At 44.4% G+C, this 26619-nt stretch overlaps 1 protein-coding gene and 1 pseudogene across 1 annotated transcript in view; one reads left to right on the forward strand and one right to left on the reverse strand.

Annotated features, from left to right (window-relative positions):
• The window catches only part of LOC118839952, a 228461-nt pseudogene that overhangs the window by 112540 nt on the left and 89302 nt on the right, over nucleotides 1-26619 (forward strand).
• Nucleotides 1-26619, reverse strand: part of LOC118839933 (zinc finger protein 91-like) — a 242790-nt gene that overhangs the window by 50932 nt on the left and 165239 nt on the right. The window lies entirely within an intron of this gene.

Below are 26619 nucleotides of genomic sequence, written 5' to 3' on the forward strand. Positions count from 1 at the left end.
CGTGACCCCGCTTGTGTGTGTGTGTGTGTGTGTGTGTGTGTGTGTGTGTCCGCGCCGTGGGCTTCCCTCGAGGGCTCTGTGTCGCAAGGGTCCGCGCCCTGCTGAGAGCATTCCTGACGCGCCTACTGTGTGCCAGGCACCCCCCCGCCCCCACTCCTCAGCTTTTCCGGTAACTGCAGCAAAGAGGGAGCCCCCACCCAAGGGGCAGCGGGAGGAGGTGGCAGCCCCCGGAAAGGGTTTCAGAAGCAACCTCAGAATTACCAACATTTCCTTGGCCCCGTAAAGAACTTGGCCAAGTGCCCCAGTGCTTCGGTGCTTTGGGGGCTGGACCAGGGCCCAGGAACTCGTCCTGGCCTGCAGAGTTGCCCAGAGCCCCGCGTCCCTCCTCCGGGCTGGGTCTGAGGCCGACCTCAAGGCCAGGTCCTCCATCGCTTGCGCCTTGCTGGGCTGCTTCCTTCCCTGGAGAATCGCATCGCATCTCCGCAGCAGCCGCGCGCTGACATGGGTGCTGTCCTTACCTGGCCTTAGAGGTCAGGGACCCGGCTGGTAGGAGGGCAGCGTCCGGCCTGGATCTCCCCGACTCCAGGCCCAGAGATCCAGGCCGGGGGCCAAGCTGCTGGTCAAGAATGAGCCTTAGGTTTGTTGGAAGGCAGTAGGGAAAGAACCAATAAAGACATAGGGAAAGGTTGAGGAGCAGAGGGGAGGGGGCATGATGATGAGGGGGGTCTACCAGAGAAGGAGAGAGACAGACCGGAGTAAAGGAGCAGACACCGGGGTGATGTGAGGGAGCCAGGAGATGCTTCAGTGTTGTTCAGATGGGAGGCAGGGTGCTGAGGGGCGGGGGAGGGCACCCATGCTTCAGGGCTGTGAGTGCTGAGGCTCCCTCGGGAAGGAGAGATCAGCGCCCCACCCGGGGCCCGGGAAGGGGGCGGCTGGAGCGAGAGCTGGGAGGCTAGAGTGGGAGGGGGGCGGCTGGAGAGGGAAGGGGAGGCTGGAGCGGGAGGGGGGCGGCTGGAGCGGGAGGGGGGCGGCTGGAGCGGGAGCGGGGCGGTTGGAGCGGGAAGGGGAGGCTGGAGCGGGAGCAGGGCGGTTGGAGCTGGAAGGCGAGGCTGGAGCGGGAGCGGGGCTGCTGGAGCAGGAGGGGGGCGGCTGGAGCGGGAGGGGAGGCTGGAGCGGGAAGGGGAGGCTGGAACCCGCCTAACAGATTTGCAGCCTAGGTTTAGGAGTCCTTTCTGCTCCAGCCAGCAGCGCGCGAGTAGGCACAGAGGGAGCCGCTGGTGGGAGGGAGCCGGGTCTGGGGCTTGGCAAGGTCTCAGACGGGGGAGCGAGCACAGAGCTGAGAACCAAGGGGTCCAAATTGGGAACGGGAACGTGAAGCACCTGAGGCTGCCTCAAGGTCCTGGTGGTTTGTTGTTCACCCTTGGTTTCCGAAGAAGACCCATGATGTCCCAAGGTTGGAGTCAGGGTCCTGTGTGTTGGGCCATGCGATCTCGGAAGGCGCTGTCCCAGTGGTCCCTTAGAACATTTAGGGCAGAGGTGGTTCTGGATCACTGCAGCCCATCTTTTCTTTGGGCTTCTGAGACTCTGCTTGGCTCATGGAGTAATGGCCTTTGACATGAAGAGGTGAAAAGTGGGTAAGGTCTAGTCTGGGGAAAGACTAAAGGTCAGTTAGGACTGGAAAAAGGCATTTTTGAGTTCTTTATCTTGGAAATAGAGTACTTGTGGGGGAGGGGGATTGAAGGGTGTGATTCCCCCAGCCCAGCCCACCCCACCCCAGGTTTCATAGGTCAAGGTCCCCGAGTCTCCTGAGAAACTCAGAGTTTAGGGTGCATAAGGAAACATCAACATGTACCCTGTAAGCCAGGATCTGAATTCCTTGAAAAAGGGGGAAGAATGGCTCCCTGGGGGCTGGTGGACATTTATCACCTGGATCTGAATGAATGAATGAAATAGCTTTTATTAAGCATGGGTGCTTGGCCCTGGGAATAGCTAGACAATCATTCTAGAAAGTTCCTGTTCTCCAGGAACTCCCATGAAAATGGAGCAGGCAGCTCCCACAGGAGGCTTCAGCTGAGGGCAGATAGAAACGCAGAAGGGATTGGGCGATAAACTTGGAATGTTCTGAGTAATGATGGGAGAGGAACAGTCTGGAAGTGCCCATACGGTGGGGAGAAGGCCTGGCCTACACTGGAGAAGGCAGCCTGGGGAGAAGCCAAGAGGTGGAGGGCAGGACCTTCGGGGAGCAGGACAGCCTTCCAAGGTCCTTGGGACAACCCACCTCCCCCTGCAGTCCAGGACAGCAGAACTTCCTCAAAGCTTTCCCTATGAGCAGGGCTTCCAGGTTGGAACCAGAAAGGACCTCCCCAATGGAGAGAGGAGCGCCAAGGGGCATGGAGAGGAAGGTCCCAGGAGAGCCCTGTCCAGGTGAGTGCCCGAAGGCGGCTCAGGGGCTTCTGGGAGCTTGGTGGGCAGAGTGCTATTTCCCTGCAGTGCTTATGGGTCAGAAGCTCTCCCACCAACCTCTCCAGCAAGAAGAGGAGGCAGAGGCTCTTTATATGTACTTTTACCAAGAACCTTCTAGTAAACTCTAGAATGTGAAGTATGGAAAAGGCTTTAGCATCCAGTGTAGCCCTTAATTTTATAAATGAAGAAACAGAAGGCAGCAGAGAGGAGAGGTGACTTGCCTACGGCCATACAGCTCTGCTGCAACTAATTCCCAAGCTTGGCCCACCCCCATCCCTTCGGAGCTCTCCCTCCCCCTCCCCATCTTTGCATACTGAGTCTGAGCCACAGGGAGCTTCTTCTCTTGGACAGGAACAACAGGGAATAGCTGGAGGCTTGTCCTTGCGTGTTTGTGTCTGTCCTGGGCATTAAGAACCTTCTGGATGTAAGATTCTCTAAAGGGGGGGGGGGTGCCTTTTAGATTTCTTTTTACCTTGTTTAGTTTTTTGAATTTTAGATTTCATATGAACGTGGTGGGGTGCTTTGTCATTATGCATCGTGTTTCTTGGTGACAATTTCTCAGACCAGGGGATTGGTAGAGGGGCTCATCTTGCTTGGCCACCTCGGTCACCTGATACCTCCACTAGGCTTTTTCTTATGGAGTCACATCAAAATGATCATGTAAGCATTGGAACTTGATTCTCTGGAGGATCTTAAGGCTAGGAGTATAAAGGCAAGCCTTTCAATCACTGAGCTGCAGCTGGTGAACATTCTTACAAAGCTCCAACATTTACTGGAGTGATGTATAACATGAGGTGGTGGGCATTTGGAATTTTAATAAGAAACCTATCCAAATTTTAAAAATTGAAACGATTAACCTTTCAAATGTTCCTTGTAAGTCTGTGGCCTTTCTACTTATGAAGTAAAGCTGAAAACTGCTACCAGCCTTTTGGGACACCCTGTAGAGCTCTGGGAGGCACCTGCTTAGAGATGATCATTGAAACTGTGGAAGCCAAGATCACTAAGAGAGAGGAGGGTGGAAAGAGGGAGCCCGGGATAGAGCCCAGGGGAGTCTTCACACACAGGAGTCAGGACATGAGTGGTAACTGATCACAGGAGACAGAGAAGGAGCAAGCAGAGAGAGAGGGAGGAGGAGAAGCCATTGTGAAAACCCAGAAAGGGGGGAAGAGAGGACAGCCACCCTCTCTACTCTCCAGTTTGCATTCTGTGCTGTCCTCCCCTGGTAGAATGGAAGCACTTAATGAATGCTCTATTTGGCTATCTATTCATCTATCGACTGTCCATGTATTTATCTATCTATGCCTCCATCTATTCACCCATCTGTATGGCTGTCTATCTATGATCTATTTATCTATGCACTCATCTATCCACCCATCTATTCATCGATCTTTCCTTCCATCTACTCATCTGTCTATCTGCCTATCTCTATTCATCTATTCATCCGTCTATATGGCTCTCTGTCTCTTTATCTCTCTTATCCGTCTGTTTATTCATCCATCTATATGCCTATCCATTCATCTATATGGCTCTCTCACTGTCTCTGTCTCTCTCTTTCTGTCTCTGTCTCTCTGTTTTTCCCCTCTTCTCTCTCTCTCTGGGACTCTCTCCTTCTCTCTGGTACTCTCTCTCTCTCTTTCTCTCTCTCTCTCTCTCTCTCTCTCTCTCTCTCTCTCTCTCTCTCTCTCTGTCTCTGTCTCTCTCTGTCTCTCTTTGTCTCTCTGTCATTAACAACTGCAGAGTTCAAGAACAATGATGCTTGAGCCAAAGCAATTTAACTGAACAATTAAGTGATCCCTCATAACCTTGGAGAGTGGATCTTCTGCAGATACTTCCTCTTTCCAGAGCTCTCTGCCCATGGGTAACCCTAGGACTCCCTCTGATGTCTGTGTGCATCTGTGTTGGGAAAGAGCCATCCAACAGGGATGGGGACCTCTCCAGGCCTCCCTTCTTGTATTTTCTCTCTTGTCCCTCAGATGTATTATCTCTAAACCTTGCCCTTCCTCAAGAGGTGAGCCCAGAGGAGAATGGACTGGTCATAAGGGGCCTGTTGGTCCAAGGTGAGGTGAGTCAGTTTTCTCAGACAATGAACAAGTTTCCTTCCTGAATCCTGGGTAGGTTATTTGGTCTGACATTCAAAGCCTGATCCATGCCTGAGAGCCTGACTCTGAGGCTACCCTCCTTGTCTCCAGCATTGAGGAAAAATTGCCAGAGACCCCCTGGTCTTACTCTGGAGACCAGTCTACTGCAGAGAAATGGCTTCCCCAACATGACGTAAGAATTAATAGGAATTCTGGGCCTGGAGCTTGGAGTCTCCTCATTACCCAGTACCTGGGACCCACCCCTCAATCTGCCCATGGTCACTGTTCCCCCCTCCCCCAGAGCACCTGCAGATCCACTTCCTGCCCATCTGACCTGTTTCTTAGCTTCCTCTTTCCAAATGTGCCAGGGGAGGCTGCTGGGTCAGTATGGATGTGTTCTGTGTTACAGGAACCAGTGACCTTCAGAGATGTGGCTGTGAACTTTACCCAGGAGGAGTGGGGTTTCCTGAGCCCTGTTCAGAGGGAGCTGTACAAGGAGGTGATGCTGGAGAACTATAGGAACCTGGTCTCCCTGGGTAAGGCCTACAGATACCTCACCCTGAAATAGCCTTCTGGAACGTGGAGCCCATGACAGCCTTTGCTTAAGTCGTTCAGAAATGACTCCTCTTCCTTTGTGGGCCCAGAAATAGGGTGTGCTCACACTTTCCTGCCTTTCCCCTGGCTAGAGATTGTCCCAAGACCACTAAATAGAGAACTCCATAGGTTGGGGTACCATTGCCAGGAATGGATAAAGGGAATCAGGCCCTGGATTATTGGGTGACAAGCAGGGGAATTGTGGGATGTTAGGGATGAGCCACAGCAAGCCCTTTACCTTACAGAAGAGGAGGCTGAGGCAGAGAGGTCAGTGATGTTTTCTAAGTACACACAGAATGGCAGAAATATGGTTGGAAATGGGGCCTCTGATGTCCTGGGCTGGGCTCTCTGGCCTGAACCCTAGTGCTTCTCTCCTGGGCTAGGCTATCCGGCCTGAACCCCAGCGCTTCTCTCCTGGGCTGGGGCTCTCCGGCCTGAACCCCAGCGCTTCTCTCCTTATCCCTGTTTGGAAGTCAAAGGCTGATCAGGCTGGTTGTCTGGAGTTCCAGTCTGGCATTTTTTTCTAGTAGAGCAAGCTCATGTTACTTATGGGGAAGCTGAGGCCCATGGAGGTTATAAATTCCCTTGCACCAAAGATCCTTAAGCTGTAGAATGAGTTTTAAGGAATGCTCTAGAGATGCTTTGGGCTTCAGGGGCAGGGTGGGACCAGATGGCTTTCAAGGTCGCTTCCAGCTCCTGAGATTCTGTGCCTCCATGACTTGCCAAAGGTCACTCCAAGATGCTCCAGCCTCCACAGTTGCCCCCCCTTCTTCCTCCCTTCTCTGAAGTCTGTCCTGAACTTCCTCCTACCTTCCACACATCCAGAGCTGCCTTATTTCAGCAGGTTCTCCCCCTTTCCTGGGATCCTGGATCTCAACCTGGAGCCCTTAGAGCTGGCTGGGTCCAAGCCCCTCCCTTGACAGATGAAAACTCTAAGGTACCCTGCCCTGAAATAGTAAGTTTTTGAGGCAGGATTCAAACCCAGGGCTTTGGGACTCCAGCTCTGGGGCTCTACTCACCACACCACACTCACTGTCTTTCCATCCAATCTCTAGGTCAGGGATGCTTAACTTGGGATGGCAGATCAATTTTAGGGGGTCTCTGACTTGAGTGGGAAAAATTATACCTTTATTTTCACTAACCTGTAATGGAGATGTAGCATTTCCTTCAATCTCTCTAGTATTCTGAAAAGGAATCCCTAGGCTTCACTAGCCTGCCTGGTGCCCAGAGGATCCAAGGGGCAAATGAATGGCTCAGACCATGGGAGCTGGTCTAAGATGGAAATGAGTTCATAGAATGACTACGTTTTAGGCTCTGAAGGAGCCATCTAATCCACACCCAAATTCCCATGCCACATGTCCCACAAGTTGGTGGGGACCTGGGGCAGCTAGGTGGCCCAGTGAGTATCGTACCCCCTTCTGGAGTCAGGAGGACTCAAGTTCAAATCCAGCCTGATACACTTGACACACTTACTAGCTGTGTGACCTTGGGCAAATCACTTAACCCCAATTGCCCTACCTTCCCCCCAAAAAATATTTTTAAATTAAAAAAAAAGTTGGTGGGGACCTGCAGTGAGGGAGGCCACCCTACCACTCCCTCCATTTTTCAGAAGCTTTTACCTGGCTTGACATATAATTGGTAACAATAAATGTTCTCTCCACGCGTTGTGTTTCCCTCTTCAGATTTTGTTGGTTTTAGTCATTTTTTCTTCTCCTTAAAAAGAATCAAACAGTTAATGGCTTGTCTGGCTTTCAGTCTTATTTTTTAAAAAGGCAGGTAGGTGGCACAGTGGCTAGAGCACTGGGCTTGGAATCAGGGAGATTCATCTCCCCGAGTTCAAATCCAGCCTCAGACACTTTTACTAGCTGAGTGACCCTGGGCAAGTCACTTAACACTGTTTGTCTCAGTTTCCTTATCTGTAAAATGAGCTGGAGAAGGAAATGGCAATCCCTCCAGCATCTCTGCCAAGAAAACCCCAAATGGGTCATGGAAAGTCGTAGGCACCTAAGACAACTGAACTGATATTTACCATCTCAATCATCTTTTTAATTGGAATTATCATTATGTCTTCTTTGATTTCCAAGGCTTCTGCATTTGCGCTCGTCTTTAGGTTGAACTTGTAGATTGTGGGGTTTTTTTTTTAGTTGCATGGTCACTTCACTGGTCTGATTTTTTTTTCTTATTAGTATAAATTTTCCCTGAAGGGTTGCTTTAGCTGTGTCCCACAAATTTTTTAATTCCTCATCATTATTAGAAGAATTTTTTCCTACAATTTGTGTGACTCATATTTTAGAATTGTGTTATTTAGTCTCCATTTACATCTTGATCCTTTGTTCATATTCCCATGATTGATTCTAGTTTTTATAATATTTTAGCCACTAACAGAGCATAACTTAACACAACACAACACAACACAACACAATACAAGCATAACATACTGAGAAGCAGCCTCAAAGCCAGGAAGACCTGGGCTTAAATCCCCAGTTCTGATGCATGGTGGCTGTGACTGTCATCCAGGACAAATCACTTAACTCTCAGAGCTCTAGAAAACTCTCAAAACCCAGAAGGTTATGCACTGGTGGATGGAGTTTCATCACGTAGTACTACTACTGAAATGAATGAAATCTTCGTTTGTCTGTCTGTGTCTGTCTGTCTGTCTATCTATCTATCTATCTATCTATCTAAAATTGGACACAGTGGTGCCAACACTGCCCTGTTTGTCTGTGTCCCCTTCCAAACTTCCTTCCATTTTCCTCTATGCATTTTAAAAAATATCCTTGATGTTCTTTTCTTTATTTTCTTCTTTTTTTTTATAACTCTCCTATTCCCTCATACTGCCTCCCCTCCCCGCAGCCCTCCCTTGTATCAACAAATTCCCACATTGGATGTGCCCCAAAACATTTGGTCTCATTCTACTCCTGCAGTTTATCAACTCTCAGTCTTCTAGGGGCACAACTGCTCATTCCTTCCTTATTTGACTCTCAAAGCTTTCTCAGTGATATCATAGGGGTAAAGCAAACATGTCTGCTACAGGAATATGACAAGAAATGGAAATTAAGTATATAAGCCTAGGCAAAAAAAAGGAGAAAGCATATCCATTAGCCAATGACATGATTGTTTACATAGAAAACCCCAGAGATTCAACAAAACAAGCATCATTTCAACAAAAAAGGAAACAAGATAAACCAACAAAGAATGTTTGCACATATCTCTACTAACCTAAGAGGAGAAATTTAAATCAAAATAGCTTCAAAATACATAATGTTTAGGTGTTAGTCTCCTAAAACACACCAAGGACTTCAAGTAGGTGAATGTAACAGTAATCTCTTTACAGAGAATCCACCACCTCATAGAAGAAGTGTTCCACTTTTAGACAGCTCTAATTATTAGGAAGTTTTTCCTTACATAAGGTCTAAGTTGATCTCTTTGAAATTTCCACCCATCAGTACTAGTTCTGGGCCAAGCAGAATAAATCAGACCTCTAATATCTAGCAGTATGAGATCAGGGATAGAGCACTGGACTTGGAGTCAGGAAGACCTAGGTTCAAATATAGCCTCAGACACTTATCAGCTGTGTGACCTTTGGCAAGTCACTTCATCTCCCTGGGCCTCAGTTTCCTCGTCTGAAAAATGAGGGGGTTGGACCTCAAAGGCCCCTACCAGCTCTGAATTTATGATTCTGTGATCTTCCATTCTCCAATCTGAATGGCTTCAGTTCCTCTAGCTAATCTTTATAGCATCTAAACCAGAAGCCCTCTACTGCCTTAGAGGTTCTCTAGCTTCTCAGTGTGTCCCTTCTAACACGTGGTAGTGAGAACTGAAGACAATGATCCAGATGTGGTCTGACCAGGGTAGAGGACAACAACACGATAGCCCAGAGTCTCAGGGTACCCCAGAATGCCTTAGCACTCTTGGTGGCCAGTTCACTGTGGCCTAGTGGGATTCAGGATTTTGGTGGGGCTTAGACTAGCCCTCTGAGGTCCCTTCCAACTTGGAAGCAAATACTCTTTATTTTCTGTTCCTTTCAGCCTGGGACACAAGATTGGAGAAGCAGAAATTAGTGGAAAAGCAAGGAGCATCATCAGGCATATTCATGGGGAGAGGAAATAGTCTCCAGAATGACCCACTGGAAGAGGATCCTGTTGAGGAACTCAGGTTGTGGGAGCAAAGGAGAAATCTTACAATGGAGCCTCCAGAGAAAGTCCTTTCCCAAGAAGGGTACCTCAGTGAATTGACTCTTTTTCCCAGGGAAACCTCCAGTGTTCAAAGAGGCTATGAACATAATGACCTTGAGAGAAAATCCAGGCACATGGTATCATGGTATCATAACCTATGTAGGAATCTCTCCCGTCAGCAGCCAACCTTTATTCCACATCAGAGACTACAGAGGACTGAGAGATCCTCTGAATGTGAGGACTATGGAAAGGCTGTTAGCCAGAACTCACATCCTGTCCAATATCAGAGTATCCCAACTGTGAAGAAACCTTTTGAATGTAAGGAATGTGGAAAGTCTTTCAGCTGGAATTCAGGACTTACTGAACATCAGAGAATTCACACTGGAGAGAAACCATATATATGTAAAGAATGTGGGAAGGCCTTCAGCCAAAGCTCAACTCTTACTCGCCATGAGAGAATCCACACTAAAGAGAAACCATACAAATGTAAGGAGTGTGGGAAGGCCTTTAGTAGGAGCTCAGTCCTTACTCAGCACAAGAGAGTGCATAGTGAAGAGAAACCTTATAAATGTAAAAACTGTGGGAAATGCTTCAGACAGAGTTCAGCCCTTATTACACATAAAAGAATTCACAGTGGAGAAAAACCCTATGAATGTAAGGAATGTGGGAAAGCCTTTAGGCAAAGTTCAGCACTTAGGAAACACCATAAAGTCCATACTGGAGAGAAACTTTATAAATGCAAGGAATGTGGGAAGGCCTTCAGGCAGAGTTTGACTCTTATTCAACATAAGAGGGGTCACAAAGAAAAGAAATCCTATAAATGTAAAGAATGTGGGAAAACCTTTAGTCAGAATTCTATCCTTAAACAGCATCAAAGAGTTCACACTGCAGAAAAGCCTTTTCAATGTAAAGAATGTGGGAAGGCCTTTGCCTACTCTTCATCCCTTATTAAACATAAAAGAATTCATAGTGGAGAAAAACCCTATGAATGTAATGAATGTGGGTCAGCTTTCAGGCATAGGTCATATCTTACCGAACACCAGAGAATACACACTAAAGAGAAACATTATAAATGTCAGGAATGTGGGAAGGCTTTCACACGGAGCTCACACCTTATTCAACATCATAAAATTCATACTGGAGAGAAACCTTATAAATGTAAGGAATGTGGGAGGGCCTTCAACCAGATCTCATCTCTTATTATGCATGAAAGAATCCACAGTGGAGAGAAACCTTATAAATGTGAGGAATGTGGAAAATCCTTCATTCAGGGCTCAAATCTTGCTCAACATCATAAAATTCATACTGGAGAGAAGCCTTACAAATGTAAAGAATGTGGGAAAGCCTTCAGCCAGAGCTCAGCCCTTACAACACATGAAAGAATTCACAGTGGAGAGAAACCTTATGAATGTGAGAAATGTGGAAAATCCTTCAGTCAACGTTCAAACCTCACTCAACATCAGAGAATCCACACTGGAGAGAAACATGAATGCTATTGATGTTCACTCAGAGGAAGGACCTTTACCATCTGAGGATTCATAATGGCGAAACGTAATGACTATGGGACAACTTTCACTATGGAGAAGTCTTATTGAAAATTGTTAATACCACCCTGGACAGAAACCCTAAGAATACAAGGAATGTAGCAAAGCCTTCAGTCAGTGGTCTCCCTTGCTTCACCATAGGTGAACTTGTTCTGCAAGGATTGCTACAAAGGTAAACGTGGTTGGTTGGTTGGTTGGTTGGTTGGTTGGTTGTTGTCCTTTGTTCTTGATGAGGACCAAAATGACATCACTATGGTAAAATCAAGTGTCAATGTGTCCAACTGTCGCTGATCAGACCAATATGAGCTCGGAAGGTTCTGCCACAGGTTGGGCACAAATAGTCTGTGTAAACCTTTGAGGTGGATACTCCAAACTTTCACAACCTGTGTTTCCTTTGAGCTGTTTCAATTCTGCGTCGCTCATAGAATGCAGCACCTTCCCTGATGTGGGCATGCCATGCTGAGTGGTCTTATCCCAGTGTCTACCATGTCACACCATCAATTCCAAAGTTCTTAAGAGAGACCTTGAGAGTGCTCTTGTATCGCTTCTTCTGACCCCCATGTGAATGCCTGCCCTGTGTGAGTTCTCCATAAAACAGTCTTTTTGGCAAGTGTATATTCTGCATTCGAACAACGTGGCCAGCCCATCAGAGCTGTGCTCTCTGAAGCAGAGTTTGAATGCTTGGCAGTTTAGTTTGAGTGTCTGGTACCTTATCCTGCCAGGTGATCTTCACAATCTTCCTAGGACAATTCAGATGGGAGAGGCATCTCTATAAAGACTGTAGGAAAGGAATAAGTGGTCATGTCTAAACTCAGCTTTCCTCTGTCACCACAGAACAAGAAATGTGCCACTAAAATGATATGAAAATTTTTAAATGATCTAAATGTAAGGAGACAGAAATCCCCATAGGGAAAATCCTACAGAAAGGCCAGCTAAGAGACACAAGTACTGAATAAACAAAAAACTCCTAATATTCTAAATAGATACTATGGGCAAAAAAGTTCCAAGACATCTAGGAGGAGGAAGTATATTGTGATATCAATTACAAACCCCCCAGAAATGAGAATAAAACTATTGCAAGAAGCCTGATGTCCAGAAGAGTTGAGAAACTTTTAAAGGATTAAAAAGGTGCAGCAGGATGTGGTATTTAGAGATCTGGCCTCGGAATCAGGAAAATTTGGATTTAAGTCCTGTCCCTGATGCGTGCTAACTACGGCTGTGGGTGAGTCACTTCATCAGTCAACCAATAAGCATCAAGTGCTAACTCTGTGCCAGACACTATGCTAAGTGCTAAGGATACAAAAAGAGGCAAAAGACAGTACCTGCCCTCAAGGAGCTTACCATCTAATGGGTCAACAACATGCAAACAGATATATACAAAGTAAGCTATATAAAGGATAGATGAGAAATAACCCAAGGGAAACGTAATGACCCAAGTAACTTTATAAAACTAGATGCCTACCTCAACTGATGGAGTTTACACAGCAAGAATTCCCTATATGAATGGAATCATAAGTATAGTTTAAAAAAAAAGATTAAAAGAAGATATGAGGGAAATTCATGTTCTTAAAAACAAATTCAGAAATGAAACAAATTCAGAACAATCAGTTTAGAAGAGAAGTTGGAAAGTATTAATAAACAGTGGGCACCCTGAAATACAGTGGTAGAAGTAGAACCCCAAAAGATCAAGATACGACAAGAGACAGAAGAGCAACATCAAAAGACAGAAAAATTGTAACAGTTGAGATCTCAACAAACGAAAAGCATGGACCTTAAAGAAAGAGCTTGATGACGACCCAGAAGTGACCCAGTTCCATATTTGGATGTTCAATAAATCCCCAAAAACAGACTCCTAAGGGAGGGACTTTTTCTTTTAAAAGAACTCCTGGGAAAATTGGAAAATGGTTTTACTATTTACACTGGTTCTTTTTAAAATTAATATTTATTTTTTTCTTCTGAACTTAAACACCAAAAAGAATTTCAACATATACAACAAACACCATGAATCTCCATTTTATACCATTTTTTTTAGTATATAATAAATCCTGTGTTACTTTCATAACTGTCCTGCTTGTCTGTGCTTCTTTCTGAAATTCCTTCTGTTCTCTTCGGTGTATTTTAAAACATTTCAATGGACTTCTTTTGGCATCAATGTTGCTAACATTCCATCTCTCCCCTCCCTCCCTCCATTAAAAAAATGAGAAAAAGGAACTAAAAACCTACTGTAGTATATGGTGAAAAGTATTAGTGTAATCAAAAAGGGGGAAATGAAAAGCAAAGAACTAAAATGTAAGGAGATGCCTTAGATTGCCTCTTACTTGGGGAATGGCTGAACAAATTGTGCTACATGAATGTAATAGAATATTATTGGAAAGTTAGAACTCAGAAAAGAGCCAGTATCAGAGAATCCTGAGAGGGGAGGGGGAATACACTGGGCAGGGGAAGGACGATTAGGGGAGAATATCTCACATGATCAGGGCGCACAAGTAGACATCTATACAAACAAGGAGGAGGAGGTGAGAGGAGAGCTCTGAACTTTCATCTCAACTGGTTAAAGGAAGAAAGAATATACACACAGTTGGGTACAGAAATATATATTCAATAAGGAAATAGGAGGAAAAGGGGAGAAGAGAAGAGGGAGAATTCAAGGGAGGATTTTAAAAAATGTATTTATTTTTAGTTTACAACATTCAGCTCCACAAGCTTTTGAGTTTTAAATTTTCTCCACCTCTCTTCCTTCCCTCCTCCCCAAGACAGCATTCAATCTGGCATAGGCTCTACATATACACTCATATTAAAAATATTTTTGCATTAGTTATGTTGTATAGAAAAATTATAACCAATGGAATGAACCACAAGAAAGAAGAAACAGAACAAAATAAAACAAAACAAAAAGACAGAGAGCAAATAATACGCTTCGATCTGCATTTGGGATCTGTAATTCTTACTCTGGATGTGGAGAGCATTTTCCATCATGAGCCTTTCGGAGTTGTCTTCGAACCTTGCATTGTTGAGAAGAGCCAAGTCTATCAAAGGCACTCATTGCACAATGTGCAATAACTGTGTACAACGTTCTCCTGGTTCTGCTCCCCCCACGCAGCATCAGTTCATTTAAGTCTTTCCAGGTGTTTCTGACATCTACCTGCTCATCATTTCTTTTTTAAAATTTTTTTAATTTTTAGTTTTCTTTTTTTGTACATATTTATTTATTTGTTTTCAACATTTATTTCTATAAGTTTTAAATTTTCTCCTCCTCCCTTACCTCCCCCCTCCTCAAGATGGCATGCAATCTGATATAGGCTCTACATATACATTCCTATTAAACATATTTTCACATTAGTCATGTTGTATAGAAGAATTACAATGAATGGAAGGAACTGTGAGAAAAAATTTAAAATGAAACAAAACCAAACCAAAAAAGAGAAAATATTCTGCTTCAATCTGCATTCAGACTCCATATTTCTTTCTCTGGATGTGAATGGCATTTTCCATCATGAGCCTTTTGGAATTATTTTAGGTCCTTGCATTGCTGAGAAGAGCTAGGTCTATCAAAGTCAGTCATCACACACTGTGGGTGTTACTATGTACAATGTTCTCCTGGTTCTATTCACTTCACTCACCATCAGTTCACATAAGTCTTTCCAGGTTTTTCTGAAGTGTGCCTGTTCGTCATTTCTTATGGAACAATAGTATTCCATTACATTCATATGCCACAACTTGTTCAGCCATTCACCAATTGATGGGGATCCCCTCAACTTCCAATTCTTGGCCACCACAAAAAAGAGCTACTATACATACTTTTGTACATGTGGGTCCTTTTCCCATTTGCATGATCTCTTTGGGATACAGCCCTAGGAGTGGTATTGCTGGGTCAAAGGGTATGAATATTTTTATAGCCCATTGGGCATAGTTCCAAATTGCTCTCCAAAATGGTTAGATCAGTTCACAACTCCACCAACAATTCATAAGCGTTTCAATTTTCCCACATCTTCTGCGGCATTTATCATTTCCCTGTTTTGTCATGTTAGCCAATCTGACAGGAGAGATGTGGTACCTAAGAACTGTTTTTTTTTCCTTTTTTTAAAAAATTTATTTAATATATTTAGTTTTTAGCATTGATTTTCACAAAAGTTTGAATTACAAATTTTTTCCCCATTTCTACCCTCCCCCCACTTCAAGATGGCATATATTCTGGTTGTCCTGTTCCCCAGTCAGCCCTCCCATCTGTCACCCCACTCCCCTCCCATCCCCCTTTCCCTTCTTCTCTTGTAGGGCAAGATAAATTTCTATGCCCCATTGCCTGTGTATCTTATTTCCTAGTTGCATGAAAAAACTTTTGTTGTTTTTGTTGTTTTTGAACGTCTGTTTTTAAAACTTTGAGTTCCAAATTCTCTCCCCTCTTCCCTCCCCACCCACCCTCCCTAAGAAGGCAAGCAATTCAACATAGGCCACATGCGTATCATTATGTAAAACCCTTCCACAATACTCATGTTGTGAAAGATTAACTATGTTTTGCTCCTTCCTAACCTATCTCCCTTTATCCAATTTTCTCCCTTGACCCTGTCACTTTCCAAAAGTGTTTGTTTTTGATTACCTCCTCCCCCCATCTGCTCTCCCTTCTATCATTCCCCCTTTTTTATCTTCTTCCTCCTTCTTTCCTGTGGGGTAAGATACCCAATTGAGTGTGTATGGTATTCCCTCCTCAGGTCAAATCTGATGAGAGCAAGATTTACTCATTCCCCCTCACCTGCCCCCTCTTCCCTTCCTACAGAACCACTTTTTCTTGCCACTTTTATGTGAGATAATTTACCCCATTCTATCTCTCCCTTTCTCCCTCTCTCAATATATTCCTCTCTTATCCCTTAAATTGATTTTATTTTTTTAGATATCATCCCCTCATATTCAATTCACCCTATGCCCTTTGTGTGTGTATATATATATATATATATACATATATATTTATGTATACCTACATATATACATACATAGACACACACATGTATATGTATATGTAAACACACGCACACGCACACACACACACACACACACATATATATATATGTATATATATATGCATATTCCTTTCAGCTACTATGATATTGAGGTCTCATGACTCATACACATCATCTTTCTATGTAGGAATGTAAACAAAACAGTTCAACTTTAGTAAGTCCCTTATGATTTCTCTTTCTTGTTTACCTTTTCATGCTTCTCTTGATTCTTGTGTTTGAAAGTCAAATTTTCTATTCAGCTCTGGTCTTTTCACTGAGAAAGCTTGAAAGTCCTCTATTTTATTGAAAATCCATATTTTGCCTTGGAGCATGATACTCAGTTTTGCTGGGTAGGTGATTCTTGGTTTCAATCCTAGCTCCATTGACCTCCGGAATATCATATTCCAAGCCCTTCGGTCCCTTAATGTGGAAGCTGCCAGATCCTGTGTTATCCCGATTGTTTTTCCACAATATTCAAATTGTTTCTTTCTGGCTGCTTGCAGTATTTTCTCCTTGACCTGGGAGCTCTGGAATTTGGCAACAATGTTCCTAGGAGTTTTCTTTTTGGGATCTATTTGAGGAGGCGATCAATGGATTCTTTCAATTTCTATTTTACCCTCTGGCTCTAGAATATCAGGGCAATTCTCCTTGATAATTTCTTGAAAGATGATATCTAGGCTCTTTTTTTTGATCATGGCTTTCAGGTAGTCCAATAATTTTTAAATTATCTCTCCTGGATCTATTTTCTAGGTCGCTGGCTTTTCCAATGAGATATTTCACATTGTCTTCCATTTTTTCATTCCTTTGGTTCTGTTTTATAATATCTTGATTTCTCATCAAGTCACTAGCCTCCACTTGCTCCAATCTCATTTTTAAGGTAATATTTTCTTCAGTGGTCTTTTGGACCTCCTTTTCCATTTGGCTAATTCTGCCTTTCAAGGCAAACTTCTCCTCATTGGCTTTTTGGAGCTCTTTTGACATTTGAGTTATTCTATTTTTTAAAGTGTTGTTTTCTTCAATATTTTTTTCAGTATTTTTTGGGTCTCCTTTAGCAAGTCGTTGACTTGTTTTTCATGGTTTTCTTGCATCATTCTCATTTCTCATCCCAATTTTTCCTCTACTTCTCTAACTTGCTTTTCCAAATCCTTTTTGAGCTCTTCCATGGCCTGAGACCAGTTCATGTTTTTCTTGGAGGCTTTTGGTGTCGGCTCTTGGACTTTGTTGACTTCTTCAGGCCATATGTTTTGGTCTTCTTTGTCACCAAAGAAGGATTCCAAAGTCTGAGACTGAATCTGGGTGTGTTTTCGCTGCCTGGCCGTGTTCCCAGCCAACTTACTTGACCCTTGAGTTTTTCGTCGGGGTATAACTGCTTGTAGAGCAAAAAGTACTTTGTTCCAAGCTTGAGGAGATGTGCCATTGATTTCAGAGCTATACAGCCAGCTCTGCCACCCCAGCACTCCTCCTTCCTCAAGAACCACCAACCCGGACCTGAAGCAAATCTTCAGCAGGCTCTGCACTCTTGCTCTGATCCACCACTTAATTCCTCCCACCACGTGGACCTGGGGCCGGAAGTAACTGCAGCTGTAGTTCTGTAGCTGCACCCCCCCCCCCCCCGCTGCCCCTGGGGTGGTGGCCGAACCACAAACTCTGTCCCCTGCAGCTTTTCCCACTAACCTTCTCTGTTGTCTTTGGTGTTTGAGAAGTCTGGTAACTTCCACAGGTCACTGATTCAGGGTGCTAGGGCCTGTCCTGCCCGGCTCCTTGTCTGGTTGGTCCTGCTGCCTCCCATGCTGAGCTCTGCTCCCCTCCCCTCCGTGTGCCATAGACCTCATCCAGCGACCATCCAGGCTGTCCTGGGCTGGATCCCTGCTTCCCTCTGCTATTTTGTGGGTTCTGCAGTTCTAGAATTTGTTCAGAGCCATTTTTATAGGTTTTTGGAGGGACTCGGCGGGGAGCTCACGCAAGTCCCTGCTTTCCAGCCGCCATCTTCCTAAGAACTGTTTTGATTTGCATTTCTCTAATCAATAGAGATTTAGAGCATTTTTTCATATGCCTATAGATATCTTTAATTTCTTCCTCTGGAAACTGCCTGTTCATATTCTTTGATAATTTATCAATTGGGGAATGACTTGTATTCTTATAAATTTGACTCAGTTCTCTATATATTTTAGAGATGAGACCTTTATCAGAGACACTGGTTGTAAAAATTCCTTCCCAGTGTTCTGCTTCCCTCCTAATCTTAGTTGCATTGGCTTTGTACAAAAACTTTTCAGTTTAACATAATCAAAATAACCCATTTTGCATTTTATTATGCTCTCTATTGCTTGTTTGGTCATAAATTCTTCCATTCTCCAACTATTCCTTGATCTCCTAGTTTGCTTATATTATCAGCCTTTATATCTAAATCATGTATTCAAGGGAAGATTATTAAGAAAGACTATGGGAAGATAGTGCAGGACCTGGAGTGCTATGGTCCATGGCATCACAAAGAGTCAGACATGACTGGAAGACTGAATTACAAAGATTAAGAAAGGGATTAGTCCTAAGGATGTAAAAAATATATTTATATATCTTTTTGAGGTGGCAAAGAGTGAGAATCTGAGGGTGTGCCTATAAACAGGGGAAAAGATGAAGAGGTTATGGTATATAAAGGTGATGGAATACTACTGTAGTGTAAGAAATGATGAAGTAGATTGTTTCAGAAGATGTGAATGAACCGATGTTGAGTGAAGTGAGCAGAACCAGGAGAGCAAGTCTTACAATGACAGCAATATGGCAAAAACCAAACCAAAACAAATAACTTCCAAAGATTTAGGGACTCTTATCTGCATAATGACCAACCATGATTCTAAAGAACTAATGATGAAGCATGCTATCCACCTTGATTTCGAGACGAAGGATTCAGAGTGAAGAATGAGGCAGGGTTGTTGTTTTTGATTTTGTCTTTGGATGTGACAAGTGTGAAAACTTGTTTTGATCAACTATATGTTTAAAATGAAGTGTTTTTTCTTCAGTTTATTCGTGGGGTGCGGGGGATAAGAATGAGGGTGAAAAGACAAGTTTTTGCTGATTGAAACAAGTAAAATATAATTTTAAAATTGCTTATTTCACCAGAAACAAACAATTACCCTCAGACACAGGCACGTACCTTATACCACTTACTCCAGGCTCTTGATTTTGTTTTTTATTGATCTAGTCTTTTTTTTATTTTATTTTATTATTTTTTTTTGGTTTTTTGGCAGGGCAATTGGGGATAAGTGACTTGCCCAAGGTCACACAGCTAGTACATGTGTCAAGTGTCTGAGGCTGGATTTGAACTCAGGTCCTCCTGACTCCAGGGCCAATGCTCTACCCACTGCACCACCTAGCTGCCCCTAATCTTTTTTTTTAATCTCTCATTAAGATGGTGGTTCATTTGCTTGATGAGCTGTGTCCTCTTGTAACATGCAAGTTTCTTTGATGCAAAATTTTTGGAGTTCCATAATTCCATTTCTCAGTACGATAAACCTGGAGTTTCCACCTGACTGTATTCTATGGGTTCTGTGGCCCTGAACATTACCCTTGTTATCACGGTACTTTTTGGCAATGCTCTTGAAATTTTGTGTCTGGCCACTTTGTTCCTTTTTCTTCTTTTTTGGGGAGGCTAGTGATTCTGAGGTTGTCTCACCTCAGTCTACCTTTTAAAATATTTGCTTTCGAAAAACTTCCCACTATTCTCCCAATACAATGTTCCCTTTGTAATAAAGTACAGATAATCAAAACAAACCAACCCATTGACCATACCTGAGTGATGTGCTGAATTCTGTACTTGTATTTCATAACCTTACTACGGAGAGGAGGAAGGTGTGTTTCCTTTATCAGTTTTCTCAAGTGCAGATGGGTTATTGCGCTGACCTGAATGCTGGTCTCCTTTATATTATTGTGGTCACTGGACATATTGTTCCCTTGGTCTTGGTTACATTCTGCTGCATTAGCTCATATAAGACTTCCCAAGCTGCCCTGTGCTCCTTATGTTCATCATTCCTTAACAACGCTTCCAACACTGACTGCTTTTGTCTCTCATCACTGTCACCGATCAGGTGGATAATCGGCAAAAGTAACAAAAGAAAGCTGTTTTTAATTTGCATATCTCTTATTAGTGATTTGGGACATGTTTTCATGTTGTTGTTGCCAGACTTTTCTTTTGACAACTGTTTGAAATCAATTCCCCTTTTTTTATCGGAGATATTTGAGGGAAAGTTTTCTCAGCCAAGTCTCTCTTCTTATTCTAGTTACAACTGATTTCCTGAAAATTCCTGAAAAAGTTTTTTAAACTGTATATGGAAAACGAGAAGTAGGTTGGTGTGGTGGATAAAGCTGGCCTTGGAGCCAGGACGTCCAGGATTCAAATCTCACCTCTGATACATCCTGGCTGTGTGACCCTGGGGAAGTCATTTAACTGCTCAGGACTCCAGGAAACTCTCTAAGACTGGAAGTTGAAGAGTGGGTGCTAGCCTGCACTGATATGCCACCTTCCTGTGTTGGTAAGCAAAATGGGCTCTTAGCACTTAGTTCAACCAGTGCCCTTGAAGAGTTTGGCTTTTGTTTCCTTTGAGTAATTCAGTGTATTTCATTGAGTCTTACTAGGTGCTAAGCCCCAGGCCCAAACAACTATTAGGTGTAAAACCTATGTGGGTGTGGATTGGTAACTAAGGTGGGGCCCAAGGAGGGGCTAACTGAGAGGAGGTGCTAACTCCAGAGTCAATCATAGGAGCCTAAATTCTGGTCATTCAGATGACGTTTGATGATGTCTGAAATGCTTTAAGAAGAGAAGACAGAGCCTATTTGCGCAAGTCTCTCACCCTCGATGGTGTTGATGTGCAGATTCCCGGGCAGCTGTAGCTAAGAGCCCTCCAGCTTGTAACCTGGATGCTGGGACTTTGTTAAACTCTGGTAAGAATGTATTGGGATTTGAATCAGACAAGGTCTGTCTGTTGATGTTTGTACTTTGTTTGTATGTTGCTCTGAAGTTCAGAGTACTGGTTTTTTCCCCTGAACTAAGTGAATGATATTTGTATGCTGAATTACAGTAAGCTTGTCAACCCCTTAATGTAGCTTTCCTTAGTTAAGCGGATCAAAAGAACCTGTGCTGTTGGCAGCTTTCTGGGTGCTCGTTGTTGGTGGATCTTACACCCCCACAGAAGCTGCTAGCCGGATTGTTGAAATACTTCCTCACCAGATAGTTCCCTAGACTAATGAAATCCCAGGTTGAGTCCCTATTCCTAGCGTCAAAATGAGATATTCTGTCATTTCTACCTCTTGTTTAGTTATGAAATTTCCAACAAACCATAGAGCTGAAACATAACTTCTTTCATTCTTCTTTAGTTTAGGGGTTTGAGGAGTATTGTCAGTTTTGAGCTAAAGTCCAGTGTGTTCCCCTTCTCCTCTCTTTCCATTCTCGTCTTTAGCTCATCAAGACACAACAGAAACACTCCCAGGTCTTGTCAATTAAGACTCTCTTTATGACCCTGATGATATGAGGGTTCAGAGGGAGCGCGCTGTCATCTCCTTGTATTAGAATATAAGCAGCTGGTCTTTGTTTAGTTAATTAACACTGTTCATGTTTAACTTGTTATGTTTCTCTTAACTCCTCTGTTTGAACTCCAGAGTTTCTCTGAAGCTCCAGTCTTTTTCTTTAGGAATGCCTAGACTTCTATCTCATTTTTTTCCCCTGTAGAACCATTCTCAGGCTTGCTGGGTGAGCCATTCTTGCCTATGAGCCCATTTCTCCTGTCCTTTGGAATATCACATTCCAAGTTCTATGGTCCAGATCCCAAAGATGTAAATCTGGACTGACCCCTCAGCACTTGACTTCTTTCTTTCTGGCTGCACACGATATTCATTCCCTGACCTGGAAGCCCTGGATCCTGGGAGTTTTCACTTTGGAATTTCCTCCAGGAGAAGAATACTGGATTCCTTCTATTTCCATCTTACTCTTGGCTGGCTTTCTTCCAAGATCTCTTGAAACCTGGTGTCTAGACAATTTTTGGTCATGGCATTTAGAAAGTCCTATGATTCTTATTTTGTTCCTCCTTGATCTGTTTTCAGGTCAGCTACCCTTGCCATGATATGCCTCATATTCTTCTCCACTTGTCAGCCTTTTTGCTTCTCTTCAGTAGCTCCTGTGGTCTCATGGAGTCACTGGCTTCTATTTCATGCATTATAACAGGGAATTTTATGCCTGGGTGAGATTTTGTGCCTCCCATGCCAAGCTGCCAATTCCCCTCTAATTTTTCTTCCCTGGATCTCTCAGTTCTTCCCTAATTCCTTCCTTAAGCACTCTCACTTCATTTACAAAAACATTTTCTAACTCCTTCCCTGATTCTTGCTACACCTCTCACAGAAATTCTAGTTGAATTTGTGCCAAGCTGGGTTTTGCTCTGAGGCTTTGCTTGCAGATGTCTTTCAGTCATTCTTCCTTGTGCCCTGAAGGCTCATGCCACCATTAATAGCTGGTTATGGTAGGGCTCTTCTTTTGTTTGCCCATTCTTCCTGCCTACCTCCAACTTCAGACTTGATATAAGGTCTGGGCTGGTTCTGTTGTTGCTTTCTTGGAGTACTGAATGTTGTGTTATTCCTTCTCAGAGAGGGGCTGGAAACCTGTGAGCTTTCAGCGCTCCCAAAGTGTTCTGATCCAGAGCGAAGTCTGATTGCTATGCCTCTGACCTGAGCACTGCCATTTCCTGACCTGGGTTTTGGTCAGAGAAACAACAGAAGGCTGCTGAACTCAGCCCCCACTAGACATCTAGGAAGTCCTGTTGTTCAGTGACCTACCTTCAGACTCCCCTTTGGTCTGACAAATCCTGCTAATGCTCATGTGGTCTGAGGCAAACTGCTGCTACTGCATATTTCTAAACTCCCTCCTTTCTCAGGACACCCCTACAAGCAGGGAACACCATGCATCCTTGCAGGTCCTGTCTCAGTTGGCTCTAGAACAGTGCCACAGAACTGGATAGTGGATGATAAAGCTGCTCGTGGGCACCTGTCTCTGTGGCAGTGTCTGGGGCCCCAGCTCTGGGGGTGCCCTCACGTGGATTTCAGATGTCCTCTTGCCCTAGTGCACAGCTTCTCCCCATGCTCCTGCCCTCACCTCATGCCCAGTGTCTGCAGACTTTTCTGTCTGTCTGCAGACAAAGGACTCAATGTGACTATTTCTGGATTTTCCCATCAGGATTTGGTCTAGTGCATTTTCTGGGTCTGTTTGGAGGAGTTTTATGAAAAGGAGCTCACCCATACTGGTTCCTAGCACTCTTCCGTCTTGGCTCCCCCACCCTCCACATAGTCTTTTCTTTTTGGCTGCTTATAGGATTTTTTCTTTTACCTAGAAGCTCTGTATTTTTGACTAGACAATCCATCAACTAGCATTTATTGAGCACCTACTGTTGCCAGGCACTATGCTTTGGTGCTAGGAATACAAGGAAAAGGCCAAAGACCGTCCTTGCTCTCAAGGAATCTGATGGGGGAGGCAACATGGAAACAACTATATACAAATGAGATAAAGGCAAGATAAGTTGGGCTATGACATTACTGGGAGTTTATGTCTCTTCTCTCTGGAAGTGACCACTGGATTCTTTGTATTTTGACTTTTCCCTCTAGTTCTAAGACTTCTGAGCAACTTTCATGTATGATTTCCTAAAATATGGTAGCAAGATTTTGTTTTTCAGAGCTCAGTTTTCAGGTAGGCTGATAATTCTGAAATTGTGTCTCTGTTGCCCAGGTCAGTTTTTTTGTTTGTTTGCTTTGGATTTCTTAGGTTTTCTTTCATTTTTTTTCCAAATTTTTGGAGTGGGAGGCAGAAGCTTTATATTGATATTTCTTGTACTGTTTAATCATTGTGTTCTATCTGACCCATTCTAATTTTCAGGGCATTCAGTTCTTGAGTAACCTTTCTCTTTGCAAGGGAAATCCAAGACAGAAGTCAGGATGTCTCTCTCTAAAAATGTATAAAATGGGTGTAACAAACAGGCTGGATTTGAGACCTCAATGCAGAGAGGGACCAATTTGAGCTTGATGGTACCACTAAGACTTGGACATGGGGATGGTAAAGACTAAAGCAAAGACAAGACTGGGGCAATATGTGAGGGGAGTAGCCATATATACTAAGCATGCTGTGCTCACCTGAAGAAATCAGAGAGGGGCAGGGGATGCATGGTGGGCAGTATGGACTGGCATGTGGCAGGGGCTAAATGAATGCTGACTGAATTGGGTTAGATTCCCTTGTCTTATTCTTGTCATCTATCGAATGCTCCAGTGACCAGATCACATCTATTTCTGTCTCCCGTTGATTAATTCTATGTTCCAGGCACTGTGCTCAGAGCTGAGAACACAAGCCCAAAAGGCCACAGTACCTGCCACTAAGGACTTTATATTCTCCTGGAGGGAGAGTCACATTTCCTCAACCAGGCAAATACAAAACTTGATAAGGTGTTGGTCCATCCATAAGCATTTATTAAGTGCCTACTGTGTGCCAGGCACTATGCCAAGCACCGGGGATACAAAGAAAGACAAAAATTCCCTGCTCTCAAGGAGCTGACAATCTAATGATCCAAACAACTTTGGAGAAACAAGCTATGGACAGAATAAGTTGGAAATAATCGACAGAGGGAAGACACTAGAATTCAGAGGGATGGGGAAAGTTTTCCCAGATTTCAACTGGGACTTGAAGAAACGACTTTGTGTTCCCTTTCTACAGGAAGTCTTTCCTGTTCCCTCATAATGCTGGAGCCTTTCTCCCTGCTGATTTTCTATTCTACCTGTACCTTGTTTGTACGTATGTATTTGCATGTTGTCTCCCCACCACCATGGTTAGACTGTGAGCTTATTGCAGCCAGAGACTGTCTTTTACCTTTTTTTTTAATATCCTCAGAACTCAGCACAGTGCCTGGCACATAGTAGTAGCTTAATAAATGCTAATTGACTGACTAGGTGGGCCCGAGGGAAGGCCTCCTGGTGGAGATGGAGGCTACAAATTCCAGAGCGACATAGCACGTATAAAGTGAATGCAATCTCAGCTGGCATCAAGGGAAATATGGAGCCCAGGACCAGGAAGGCAATAGGTCCTCTGTCCAATGCCTTCATCAGGCCCTAGCTGGGCACAGTGGTGAGCATTTCAGGGATAGTTATTAGCTAGCAGCATGGAGTTAGATGGCTCCCGGCTCTGAGCTCCCTACCTATCTCTATCCCATTTCTGATGTGTATTAGCTGGAATCCTGGAGGACCAGCACCAGCTAGGAAGGGCTTGTTGGAGGAGATGACACCTGGGCTGAGCTGTGAATGAAAAATGGCCAGAAGGGAGGAAACAGGGCATTCCAGGCTTAGGAGTAATACAGAAGGGAGGCACAGGAGGGCCCAGGATCAGGTCCCTCATCCCACTATGGCCAAGTCCACCTGATCTGGAGCCACTGGGAGCCAAGCCTTCCTTCTCTTGCCTTCATTTTTGCTCACTTTGCCTGTGCATTAGAACCCCAGCCTCATTTCCCAGAAGCCTCTGCGGCCACCACACAAAGTTGGGGTGGAGAATTCTGTCCCTAAGCATGTGACTGGTGTCCACATGTGGGGTTTCATCATTGTGTGTGTTTGTGATTACAAGGATTGTGATTGTGTGGGTACCACGCAGTCGTAAGTGGGGGTGTGTCTGTGCCATCCATCCTTGGTGTGTGTGTGTGTGCACACGCACGTGCATGCACACACAAGTGTTTTTTGTCATTGTGGCTGCGTGCATGTCTTTTTTCAAACCTCAGTGTCTGTTACTCCCTTGCAGATATCTGCCTAGGGTCACCCAGGGAGTGAGTCTTCCATCTGGGAGTAGAGCCCAGATCCTCCCAGAACTTCTAAAGCCAGTGCTCTTCTCACTGAGTTAGGCTCCATGACCATCTGCAACCTGAGTGCACTCTGAGTTGGGTCTACACAAGCTTACTTTCTTCAGGGGAATAGTGCCTTTCCATCTTCTCCCCTGCTCTGTGACTCAGTTTCTCTGTCAGGCTCAGTGGCCCTACACACAAAGGGCTGCAGAGTGGGCACTGCCTTAGGGGCGATTTTATTCTATCCTCTCATTTTCTCTCCTTTTCACTTTTGGCTTGGAGACAACTGAGGCTTCACCAGCCAGATAATCCCTTCTCCACAAACACCCAAATGATCCCCTGCTCCCACTGTGGAATGAAGGGATTTAGACAGGATTCCTTTGCCCTTCTGGCACTGCTGAGCTGTGAACAGAAAAGAAGGCTACCTTTTCATGCGGAGAGCCTGGCTGCATTGTCACTGGGAGTGGGGCTTTTGGAGCTCTGGCTGAGGGCGGTTGGTTTTGAATTCTTCCTAAACTTTCCAGCACAGGCCCGCTCCCTCACAGTCAGCCACCAGCCTCTTGGTCAGTCACCCTTCCGCCTTTTTGTTGCCACAAACAGTAATGCAGAGAATAGTTTTGTACCCTGAGGTCTTTTCTGGCTGACGTTCAGCTCCTGGGAACAGCTCCCTCTTTTCCAGAGGAGGAAACCGAGGGGCAGAGTGGTCAAGAGACTTGTCTAAGGTCACACCAATAGCAACGAGGACAGCGGAGACTGGAAGCCAGGCTGACCTACGCTAACAGGGGAGCTCTTTTCCCTGCACTTACAATGCCATTGGGTGCTATTGTTCAGTTGTTTCAGTCATGTCCAATTCTTTGTGACCCCTTTTGAGGTTTTCTTGGCAAAGACTCTGGAGTGGTTTGCCATTTCCTTCTCCAGCTCATTTTCCAGAGGAG

Source organism: Trichosurus vulpecula, chromosome 2 (genome assembly GCF_011100635.1).
Source record: "Trichosurus vulpecula isolate mTriVul1 chromosome 2, mTriVul1.pri, whole genome shotgun sequence".
In the NCBI taxonomy this organism is placed as follows: Eukaryota; Metazoa; Chordata; class Mammalia; order Diprotodontia; family Phalangeridae; genus Trichosurus; species Trichosurus vulpecula.